The sequence below is a fragment of the Acomys russatus genome, chromosome 8 (assembly GCF_903995435.1).
Source record: "Acomys russatus chromosome 8, mAcoRus1.1, whole genome shotgun sequence".
NCBI lineage: Eukaryota > Metazoa > Chordata > Mammalia > Rodentia > Muridae > Acomys > Acomys russatus.
Window position 1 is genome coordinate 76,338,664 of NC_067144.1, and position 11,432 is coordinate 76,350,095.

Sequence of the window (11,432 nt, forward strand, 5' to 3'; positions counted from 1 at the left end):
ACAGTCTCGTGTGGAAAATAACATGTTACATATTTCACTTGTAAGTAAGGAACATGACGTCGAGATATGCGGGATATCAAGAGCAAGGTGAGGTTGCACCAGGTGCATCCAGGCTCTGGCTTCCCACAAACAGCCCTTCCCTGGCTGCTAATTCACCCGTGAAAGAGCAGCTGTAGTGACTCAGCCACTGTTCTGAGGACTGTGTCTTGGGGTTTATATTGCTTTGATAAAACACCATGAAGGAAAGCAGCTTGGGGAGGAAAGGTCTTATCTTGTTTACAGTTCCACACCACAGGAAGTCAGCGCAAGAATGGAAACAGGACAGGAGTTCGGAGGCAGGAGCTAAATGCAGTGGTGTGCTGATTACTGGCTTGCTCCTTATAGCTTGCTCAGCCTTAGAGCACCCAGGACCACCTGCCCAGGGCTGGCACCACCCACAGTGAGTTAGGCCACTGGCTGGTCTGGTAGAAGCATCTTTTCAGTTGAGGCTAACTTCTTCCCAGATGACTTTAGCTTGTGTCAAGGTGACAGAGAACAGCACAGATGGCATTCTAGAACTTTGGTCTCACCTGCGATGCTTTGGGGAATCAGCCTTCTAGTGTGCAGAAGAGGGGTGGCCCCCTGCACTCTCCTTCTACAGCCATGCTCACTCACCAGCGAGGCTTCTCTGCAATAAAGTATGGAACGTCCTCTGCGGCAGAAGCCAACAGAGCCACAGTCCCATTTTATATTGAGAGAAACTCCCAGAGGCTGCCCTATGTTCCACTCTGGGTGGATGGAAAGAGAGCCTAGACAGGTTCCTTAGGTGGAAGCCAGAACAAAGTAGACAGACAGCTGGTAAGGACAGCCTTGGCGCAGTGGTGGTGCATGACTTTAATCCCAGCACTTGGGAGGCAGAGGCAAATGGATCTCTGTGAGTTCGAGGCCAGCCTGGTCTACAAAGCTGAGTCCAGGACAGCCAAGGCTACACAGAGAAACCCTGTCTAAAAAAAAAAAAAAAAAAAGAACAGCTTTGGCTCAGGAGCATCAGACCCTGGCACAGATGTTATGGGGATACTCTGTCTTGGGAAGTCCCCACCCTGCTGGAGCCCAAAGAATCATGGGGCGGGAACAAGAGCCTAAAAGGAGATTCCTTTGTTTCCCCAGCTCATTGGCATTCACCCTAGGAACATGGCTGTTGCTGTGGCACTGCCAGTTTTCAGGCATCTGCTGGGCACATGGGCAAGTGTGGAGGCCCTGGGCCTTACTTGTCTCTTGCTGGTGGGACACTGAGCTGACAGCTCCCTTGAAGACCAAGAGTCCTAGGGGTGAAGCGGGCTTCTGAGAGAACTGGACTCAGAACCTTCAACTAACCCCTTGAAACACTGGTGGGAAATGCTACACAAGATGTGGCCCACAGTGAGTTCTACAGCACTGTTACCAGAGCCTGAGGGGAAGAGGGCCACAGAGATGCTTCCAGCAGACTTTCTTCTGGGCTGAAACTCCATTAAGTTCTATTATGAGAAGAAACAAAACAAAACACAAAATAGCTGTCCCAACACACAGGAAGAATTTTTCAGCTCTCTCTCTATCTCTGTCTCTGTCTCTGTCTGTCTGTCCTCTGTCTCTCTCTGTCTCTGTCTGTTTGTCTCTCTCTGTCTCTGTGTCTCTGTCTCTGTCTCTCTTTCTCTCTCTCTCTCTGTGTGCATGTGCGTGTCCCAACCTCAGGTATTGTTTCTCATGTGTCCTCTACCTTCTTTTAAGACAGGGTTTCTCCCTGGTCTCCAGTTATGAAGTAGGCAAGGCTGGCTGGTCAGTGAGCCCCAGGGATCTGCTAGTCTCCACCTCCACAGGGCTGGGATAATAAGCACTGGACCCTCTGCCTGACTTTTACATGGTTTATGGGGTTGAATTCAGGTCCACTGGAAGCATGTTACCTGCTGTATCTTCTCCCTAGCCCTACCTTCAGCTTTGAATAAATGCTCTGCTTTGTCTTTCTCTGCTTTACTGCCACAGCTGAAGCAAGTGAAGAGTAACAGGTGGAGCTCAGGGTTCTGGATGCCAAGAAGTCCAAGAGCACATCTCCAACATCGGTGAGGGCTTCATGCTACACCATGATGCGAGGAGGCAACAGAGGACGAGAGCCAGCAGGGCATGACCGACCTCTTTCAGGACACCTGAGCAGGCTGCATCACTCACCTGTCTCAGGGCAGCTAGCCACTCCATGCGCCTCCCCACTGCCAATGTTGCTGCATTAAGAGTTGTTTCCAGGGGACTGGAGAGATGGCTCAGAGGTTAAGAGCACTGACTGCTCTTCCAGAGGTCCTGAGTTCAATTCCCAAAAACTGCATGGTGACTCATAACCATCTATAATGTGATCTGATACCCTCTTCTGGTATGCTGGTGTACATGCGGCCACAACACTGTATACATAATAATAAATAAATCTTTAAAAAAAAAAAAAGAGTTGTTTCCAGTATGAAAAATTGAGGGGACATAGCTTCTGTTGAAGCCGTGGTATCTAAGGTGTCTCGAGGTGTCTGAGTTAAAGGCATCTATTGGATGACTTCTACATCAGCCCAACTAAGATGTCATTGTGTTTGGCTGCCTTCCAGATGCCTCTCATCTCAGCAGGTGTTCCGCAGTGGGTCTGCCCATGGCTGGCTTTGGTGTTAATTGTTCTGGTCTGTACTCTGTTTAGCACAGTCCCTTTTATGAAGGGAATCACACTAAGGGATGCAGACGAAAAAAGAAACCAGTGAATTAAAACATGAGGATTTGTATGAAAAGAAGATCCAGAGCTGGTTGTGGTGGCTTATGCCCGTAATGACAGCACTTGAGAGGCTGAGGCAGGAGAATCACTGTGAGTTTAAGGGTAGCTTAGGCAACAATCTAAGACTCTGTCTCCAAAAAACTAAGTATATTGGTTCTTTTTTTGTTTTTTTTTTTTGTTTGATTGGTTTTTTTTTTTTTTTTTTTTTTTGGTTTTTCAAGACAGGGTTTCTCTGTGTAGCCTTGGCTGTCCTGGTCTCACTTTGTAAACCAGGCTGGCCTCGAACTCACAGTGATCTGCCTGCCTCTGCCTCCCGAGTGCTGGGATTACAGGCGTGAGTCACCACACCCAGCAGTATATTGGCTATATTGGCCCTTTATCGATACTGTGACAAAAGCGGCTTAAGGAAGGGTTTGTTCTGACTCACAGTTTCAGGGCACAGAGCCCACCATGCTGGGGAAACCAAGATGGCAGGAATTTGAAGCAGTGGGTCACACTATGACCATGATCACAAGCAGAGCACTCTGAATGCTGGTGCTCAGCTCCCCTTTTTATTTTGTCTGGGACCCACGCCATCTAATCCAAAAACTCCCTCACAGGCGCGGCTACAAGTTTGTTCCCATGGGTGATCTAAAGCTCATCAAGTCGACAACTGAAATCACATTAAGTATTCAATCCAGAAAGGAGCTGATAAAGATGGTGCCAGGACTCTCCGGCTCTTACCTGTCCTGGGTCCTCAGGATCTCATGCCCACAGTGGAGACCGTGCGTTGTGTGTTGAGTTTCCACTTGTCACCCCAGGAGAGGAAGGAGAGCATGGTGCTGGTAACGGGGTCACTGGACATAACAGTGTTCTACAAAACAAGATGTTTCTCTCTGCAAGACAAAATGTGTGTAGAATCAATTTTTAATTTTCATTATTTCTCATGCTCTCATTTCCATCTTCTGTTATAGAGTCAATTCCCTTGTTCCCGCAGCATCCCTGTTTTGTCCCTACCCCTATCCTACATGCTTTCAGGCCAGTCTTCCCTTGCTGTCCCCCAAGGCTGCTTCTCACTTACCTTGGAGAGGCTGAGGGTCAGAAGAGGTTCCTGGGATGCCTGATAATTTCTTCACTTCTCCACCCAGTGCTCTAGAGTGTTTCCTGTCTCTCCACTCTTATTTGTTTATGTTGTCTCCGATGAAGGCTTTACTATTCCTCCACCTTTGGTTTTTATCTGCAAAGGTGGTAGGTATCAGAGTGACTTCAAAGTCTTCATTATATTGATGGATATTGGTGGTAGAGGAGGTGTCAGAGATGTGGAAAAAAAAGTCAGGGAGGAAGACTGGCCCTGGGCCTGCATCTGGAGACTGGTCCTCCACGGACGGTTCTGTGCTCGGAGCACATAGTTCCATCCTGCCCACAAGTGTGCCTGATTCCAAGTGCTCAGCTGTGGCTCCTTCCTTGCATCTCAAACAGAATGCACAAAGAAAACAAGGCTACCTGTTCCTGTTCCTTCCTCACTCAGCATTCTAGAGGCCACAGCCTCTGGAGCACCAGGTGTGTAGTCCATGTTCTGAGCCACATCTGAGAAGAGCTGCACTTTGCCTGAGGTTACATGACTGCGTCCTCCTGACCGGCCTGTGACCCAGCTTCATCCTGGCGCAGTCTGTGCCCAAATGGGCCCTGGCATCATTCTTTCTCAGAGGCTTCATTGACTGACTCCTGCCCAGGTGTTCTTTCCTGACTCTGGGGGAGGCTGCCACCATGCTGTGCAGCTTCACAGGTCTTCAGTGGCATACAGTACCCCTGGGGGCAGACCTAGACTAATGCGTGGCAGGAGGTGGAAGGCAACTGACAAATGCTCACATCTGTGTCTGAAACGCTTTTCTCATCTTCAGAGTATAACCATCCTGACAGAATGGAGATAGTAAAAGAGACACACACCTGTGCCCTCACGTTGGCTGTCAAACTATGGAAATGGTTCCCAAGGAATTGGAATTTCTGTGGGGCTCTTATGCTGGGAGGAAAAGGCTGAAGCCTGGGGCCCAGAATGAGAAGGAACCTGGGCCATAAGAGATTTCACACAGTTCTGACAACTTGTCAGACCACCTTGTAGAAGTGATTGGAGTTAGGACAGGACAGGTTAATGATGGGCAAGACCACACCTTGACCAGGACTACTTAGCTATGTATGCTCCTTGTCCTCTGTTTAAGCCTAAAAGTCATGTACACATCCTTAAATGGCACTTGTGGTTACTAGATCTCTGTATTTGTATCTCTCTCCAGTGGGGTTACATTGAATGCATCTTCTTTCTCTGCTTTTCATTGTTACTTGTCATGTTAGCAGCCTATTGAGGACAGGTTGCTGAGTTTGGTTTGTCAGGACCCCCAGAGTCCAGGCTCTGACCCTAATAACTCCTATAAGAAGAACTTCCCTACAGAAAGCAGGTCTGCTTACCCAGAGCTCAAGGCAAACCTGGCACAGCCCCTTTACTACCGTGTTGCCTTTTTTGGGCCTTGGGGCACCTTCCTGACATAGATTAGCAGGGAACAGTGCTCCCTCTCATGGAAAAGCATCTCCTTGAGGTAGAAAGAGGTGTGCACAACAACTAAACAACTCAGCAAATCCAAGAGGAGCAATTTCCCCATATTTTAAAATTCATTTTCTTGTAGAACATCAAATTAGCTAAACATACTGAAAGATGGGAAAGTAGGTATCTCATGATATTACTTCAGGATAAAATATTTTACCAGCTCTATCATCAGAATTTATTATAATTTGACTTTGTTGGTTTTCATAAAACAAACACATCAACAAGCCAAGTGTGGTGCCACATGCCTGTAACCCCAGCATTTTGGGGGGCAGAGGCAGAAAGATTGGCAGTTCAAGACCAGCTTCGGCCACATAGTGGGTTAGAAGCCACTCTATGCTATATGAGAATAAGTCTCAACTCCCTCCTCAAACAGCAACAAAACCTTCAAAACACCAAAACCTGAAAGCAGCAGTATTTTCAGCACCTGACTCGTCCTGCCTTTCAGTTCAGATGACTTCCATGTCTGATAACTGTTCTTCACCAAGTGATGATCAAAAATATTTTTAGGGACAATGAGATGGTTCACTTGCTGCCAAGTCTGATTGTCTAAGTTTAAGTCCCAAACCCATGTGACAGAGAGAGAGAATTGACTCTTGCAAGTTGTCTTGGGCCTCCACATGCAAGCTGTGGCATGTGGGTGTCTCTTTCCCCAAACCCACACACATAAACAAACAAGTAAGTAAAGCAATGGCTGGAGAAGTGACTCAGTAGCTAAGAGCCTGAACTACTTTTGCAGTGTACCTGAGTTTGCTTCCCAGCACCACATCAGACATTACACAAGTGCCTGTGTCTCCATCTCAGGTTCCAACACTTCCGGCCTCCTTGGGTACTCTGGGCACATACCTACACCCAGATTCATGCATAGTTAAAACTAATAAAAGTCTTTAAAATAGGCCAGGAGTGGTGGTGCATGCCTTTAATTCCAGCACTCCGGGAGGCAGAGGCAGAGGCAAGCAGATCTTTGTGAGTTCGAGGCCAGCCTCATCTACAAAGTGAGCCCAGGACAGCCAAGGCTACACAGAGAAACCCTGTCTTGAAAAACCAAAAATAAATAAATAAATAAATAAAAATAAATAAAATAAAATGAAGAATTTTAGATTTTCATTAAATATTCTTTTTAGCATTAAGTAACACTAAACATCAAATTCTTAATAACTGGAGCTGGACAGAGGGTTCAGATCTTCCAGAATAGTGGAGTTTGGTTCCCAGCATCCATACTGGGCACCCCATAATCACCCATACATACAACTCTAGGGGATCTGACACCCCTCTTTTGGTGTCCACAGACATTGCACTCACATGCACATGCACATACCCACCCACAGACACAAACTAAATGTGAAAAATTAATAACTTTAAAATTAAATAAAGTGTTTTACATATGGAAATTATCATTAATGATAAGTGCTTTTATCAAGTATTAATGTCAATCAGTATAAAGTATTTGAAGTCTTCAACATCAAGATTATATAAGAACTGTCACATCTATGGGTCTGGAGAGATGGATCAGCAATTAAAGAATACTAGCGGCTCTTCCAGAGGACCAGGATTCAATTCCCAGCATACACACGGCAGCTGACAACCGTCTGCAGCTCCAGTTTCGGGGAACCCACTTCCTCTCCTTGCCTCTGTGGACAACATCACCTCTTTTCCAGCGTCCAGTTCTCGAGAGCTGTTGGCTCATCTATTTTATTTGTGCTTTTCATTCAAGGCAGGAAAGCAGGCCCATTCCTAGTAACTCATGTGGCCAGAGAAGACTCCTTAGCTTAAGGCTTCGCATGTGTGTTTGTTTGCATGTGAAGGTCAGCTATCAATCTTGGGTGCTTAGGATCCATGTACCTTTCCTGAGGCAGAGTTACTCACTGGGACCTGGGGCTCACTGATTAGGCTAAGCTGGCTGACCAGTGAGCGCCATGGATCCTCTGTGCCAACTTCCCCAGAACCACCACACTAGAACTTTTTAGTGTGGGTTCAAGAGTTCCCACAAACGAACCACCCTTGCCCTTAGCCTCGGTATCTTTTTACAGTGTTTCACCTGCACATACACCTGCACACCACCAGATCTCAGCGTAGATGTCTGTGAGCCACCATGTGGTTGCTGGGAATTGAACTCAGGACCTTTGAAAGAGCAGCCAGTGCTCTTAACCTCTGAGCCCATCTCTCCAGCCCCTGGGTATCCTTTTTGGTGTTTTTCACCTCTCATACTTTTGTGGTTGTTTGAGACAAGGTGTCATTATCTAGCCCTGGCTGGCCTGTGTGGCCTCCTCCTTCAACCCTGTTTGCCTGTTTTTTGTTTTTTGTTTTTTTTTTTCCCTCTTATCTGGGACAACCTGACACTTACAGGGGCACAGAATGTTCCTCCTGTTAGCTGTACCCTGGAAAAAAAGCTAACTTCCAACAGAGTTTCCAAATTATGTACCTTATGAGGCTGAGTAGAACTCTTTCCACCATCATCCTGGCCAATCTAAGTATGTACAGAGAAAGTGCTCCTTCCAGCTGACCTGCATCACAACCCCTGGTGGCAAGCACCACCATGCCCAAATTGTCACCCCAACCAGACAGGGACCACTCTCACCAGACAGTTCTACAGCAGTGTGCATGGTGGTGGTGAGGCTGTGGAAGAGAGCCCAGTCTTCTCGGAGACACAACATCCCTACAGCAAATGCTTTTGTGCTCAATGAAAGAGCTAGCAGGGTGTTTCATACTAGATGTTTTTTAACCTTACCCCACGCCCCGCCCAAAAAAAGTCAGACAGAAATAGCATCCGACTTTACACATAGTTCAATAATCTCTCTTTGATTTTTGATCTGGTAAACATCTTTTCTTTTCTTTTAAGATTTATTTATCTATTTATTACCTATACAGTGCTCTGCCTGCATGTATCCCTGCACACCAGAAGAGGTCACCAGATCTCATTATAGATGATTGTGAGCCACCATGTGGGTGCTGGGAATTGGACTCAGGACCTTTGGAAGAGCAGCCAGTGTTCTTAACCTCTGAGCCATCTCTCCAGCCCCCATCCTTTCTTTTAATTACTACCTATTTGTGTGTCTATAAGCATAGGCACACATGCCTCAGCACTCATGTGAAGGTCAGAGCACAACTTTCAGTTGTCTCCCCATACTACCTGAGCCTTGGAGAGTGAACTCAGGTTGTCAGGATTGGCGGCCTTTACCTATCATTTACTTTTTTTTTTTTTTTCCTTCTTGGCTTGTTTCATGTAGCCTAAGCTGATTTTTACCTAAATATATAGCCGACGAAGACCTTCAACTTTATTTTGATATTCTTGTCTCCACCTACCTGAGTGTTTGAACTACAGGTGTGTGTCATGGTGCTGTTTATGTGGCGCTAAGGAGCAGAACAAGGGCTTCCTCATGCTAGGCAAGCACTCTACCAACTAAGGCCCTTTGATGAACTCTATAGAATTAACTTGGCAGTTGGATGGAACAGGATCAGTGACTCCACAACCCACCAGAGTAGACAGGTAAATCAGAACAAGAGGGTGGGGGATACGTAAGATTTTCTTTCTTTTCTTTTCTTTTCTTCTCTTCTCTCTCTCTCTCTCTCATGTCATTGTTTTGCTTTTGCAAGAATGAAAATCCATAATTAAATGAAGTGAGGGTGAGCTGAGGCAATTCCCATTTGGCAGTGACTACAAAATAAAAATAACCTGGCCAATAGGTATTAGCCAAAACTATAGGGTAAGGTTGAGAAAAGGAATGGTATTTTAAGAGTCTCAAAACATCTCCTATAAATTATGTTCTGGATGCAAAGAAACAAAGTACAGAGATGCTAGGCAGGCTCTGCCTCAGGCACAAGACTGAAAGGAACACACCAGAAACAGGGCAACTGCATTACAACTGTTTCTGAGATATTCTGGCACCAAACACATGTACAGCAAGGGCAGGTCCAATCAAAGGACTCTATACCAAAGGGGCAGCTCACGATTGTCCAAATGACCAAGTCTATGAGACTTGTAGGTTAAGGAATATCCCTATGGAAGAGGGCTAGCTATGACTGGGCTAAGATTGGAAGTGGGAATAAAGTGAAAGCAAGCCAAGCTCTGGTGTCTTATAAGCACTTGGCGTCAGCTGTTATGTCTCTTTTTAGGGATAGCAATGATCTCAGAGTTGCACACTGAGAATTGCCAATGACTTGCACCTGGTATGTCACACACCTGTGACAGTGTTGGTAGCACCTAGTGGTACTTGAGTATGAGGGGTTTGCCAGTCTAAATCTGGCCATGTCTTCCGACTGGAAGGGATGTAAGCAGCTCCATCCACTAGAGTAGTTTTCCCATTCTCTTTGGGCCCTTTCTCTTACCTTAGTGATACACCCACGGTCCGGTATTTGCAAAAAATAAAGAGGGACTATATCCCTGTGATGGAGGAGCCTCATTACAGTGAAAAATGTGACAATCAGGAGACGAGACTAGCTCACCAGTGGCTCTGCTGAAACTTGAAGGCAGGTGCTCGGGCACTGTTGTGGATTCACGCCCTCTTCCCTAACACACAATCACCCTTGTGAAAGTAAAGAACATGGTGGTTTCCAACTGAATCTGAGCAGGAATGACACAAAGATCGACACCCATGCACACCTGTGGCACCCCACATAACTGAGGGACACCCATGCACACCTGTGGCACCCCATATAACTGAGGGATATATCCAACTAGCAACTTAAATCTACAGGCAACTTGGAATAGGGGTGGGAGTGAGGTAATCAAGTGTCCCCAAACTCACCAGCACTGCCCCCATCATTCTGACGGCACCACTTGTCATTCTCAAAGGACAGATACCAGCGCCACCGCAACCGAGAGCAGAGCAGAGTACATGTTTATTGCCCCATCCGTTGTTGGTCACCATTAAACAAAGGAAACACTACAGAAATGGACAGAGTAAGCAATGGAGTGTCTCTGTATCCCTACTTGATTATGGTTTTCTGTCCTCAAAAGGTTATCTCTTTAAAAAAAAAAAAAAAAAAAGCTGAGCATTCTGTTCTGCAAAGGCATGTAGCAACAAAAATTGTACACAATTACAAAACAACTGCCCTCAGGGCAGTTAGGGTTAAAGCCAGCTGTGAATGGCCACCTTCTGAGAATCGCTATTAACCAAGAACTGTGGAGACTCAGTGTGCACAAATGACCCAAGAATGTGGAATCCGACTATATTTTAACGACTTACAGAAGAGTGCTTCTGACTCTCCAAAGCCCATCTCCAAAAAGAATCTTTGAAACCCTAACTTCCCTTTCCTCTCTAGAATCTAAACCCCAATTTAGCTCCCTGGAGAAAAGCTCGCAGTGGCCTGCTTCCCAGCTGGACTCCTCACTGAGGGGCACTGAGGAACGTGTCACAAAATGTCAACCGTCTTCAAGCGCTAAAGCCACAAGCAAAGAAAACTTGCTTGAATACCTTTACTTGTTTTTTTGTTTTTGTTTTTTTTTAAAGACATAGTCTCTCTATGATACTCCTGAGCTCAATGATCTTCCAGCTTCGATTTCCAAACAGAGAATACGGTGACAACGGGTGCATACCACTATATCTGGACTAAAATCTGTTTTAAAAAGCACTCAGTAAGGGTGTGCATGGCATTATTTGAGTCAATAATGTATTTCACAACTACCCCCAAACCATCAATCAGATATCAGAAATCAACAAACTGACTTTGAATATTCTTATAAAGGTTAATGGATGACATTTATAAGGAAATCTAAAGGAGTGGAAGCTACTCATTGTGCACTAAGAAAATGCACCAATTTTACACACGTGCACGCGCATACGCGCATGAGTGCCCAACTACAGGGAACAGAGACTTCAGGCCCACTAAGCCTGGGAAGGCAGTGTTCAGGCCCCTGTCCCAGAGAGGGGGTCCATCTTACCACCTCAGTCACCACTTTCATTAGTACCTACAAGGGCTACATGCAGGTTCCGGTGATAAGTGACTGAGTACCAGGCAATCTTTTCTTTTTTTTTCTTCTTTTTCTTTTTTTTTTTTTTTCTTTTTGGGTTTTTCGAGACAGGGTTTCTCTGTGTAGCCTTGGCCATCCTGGACTCACTTTGTAGACCAGGCTGGCCTCGAACTCACAGCGATCCACCTGCCTCTGCC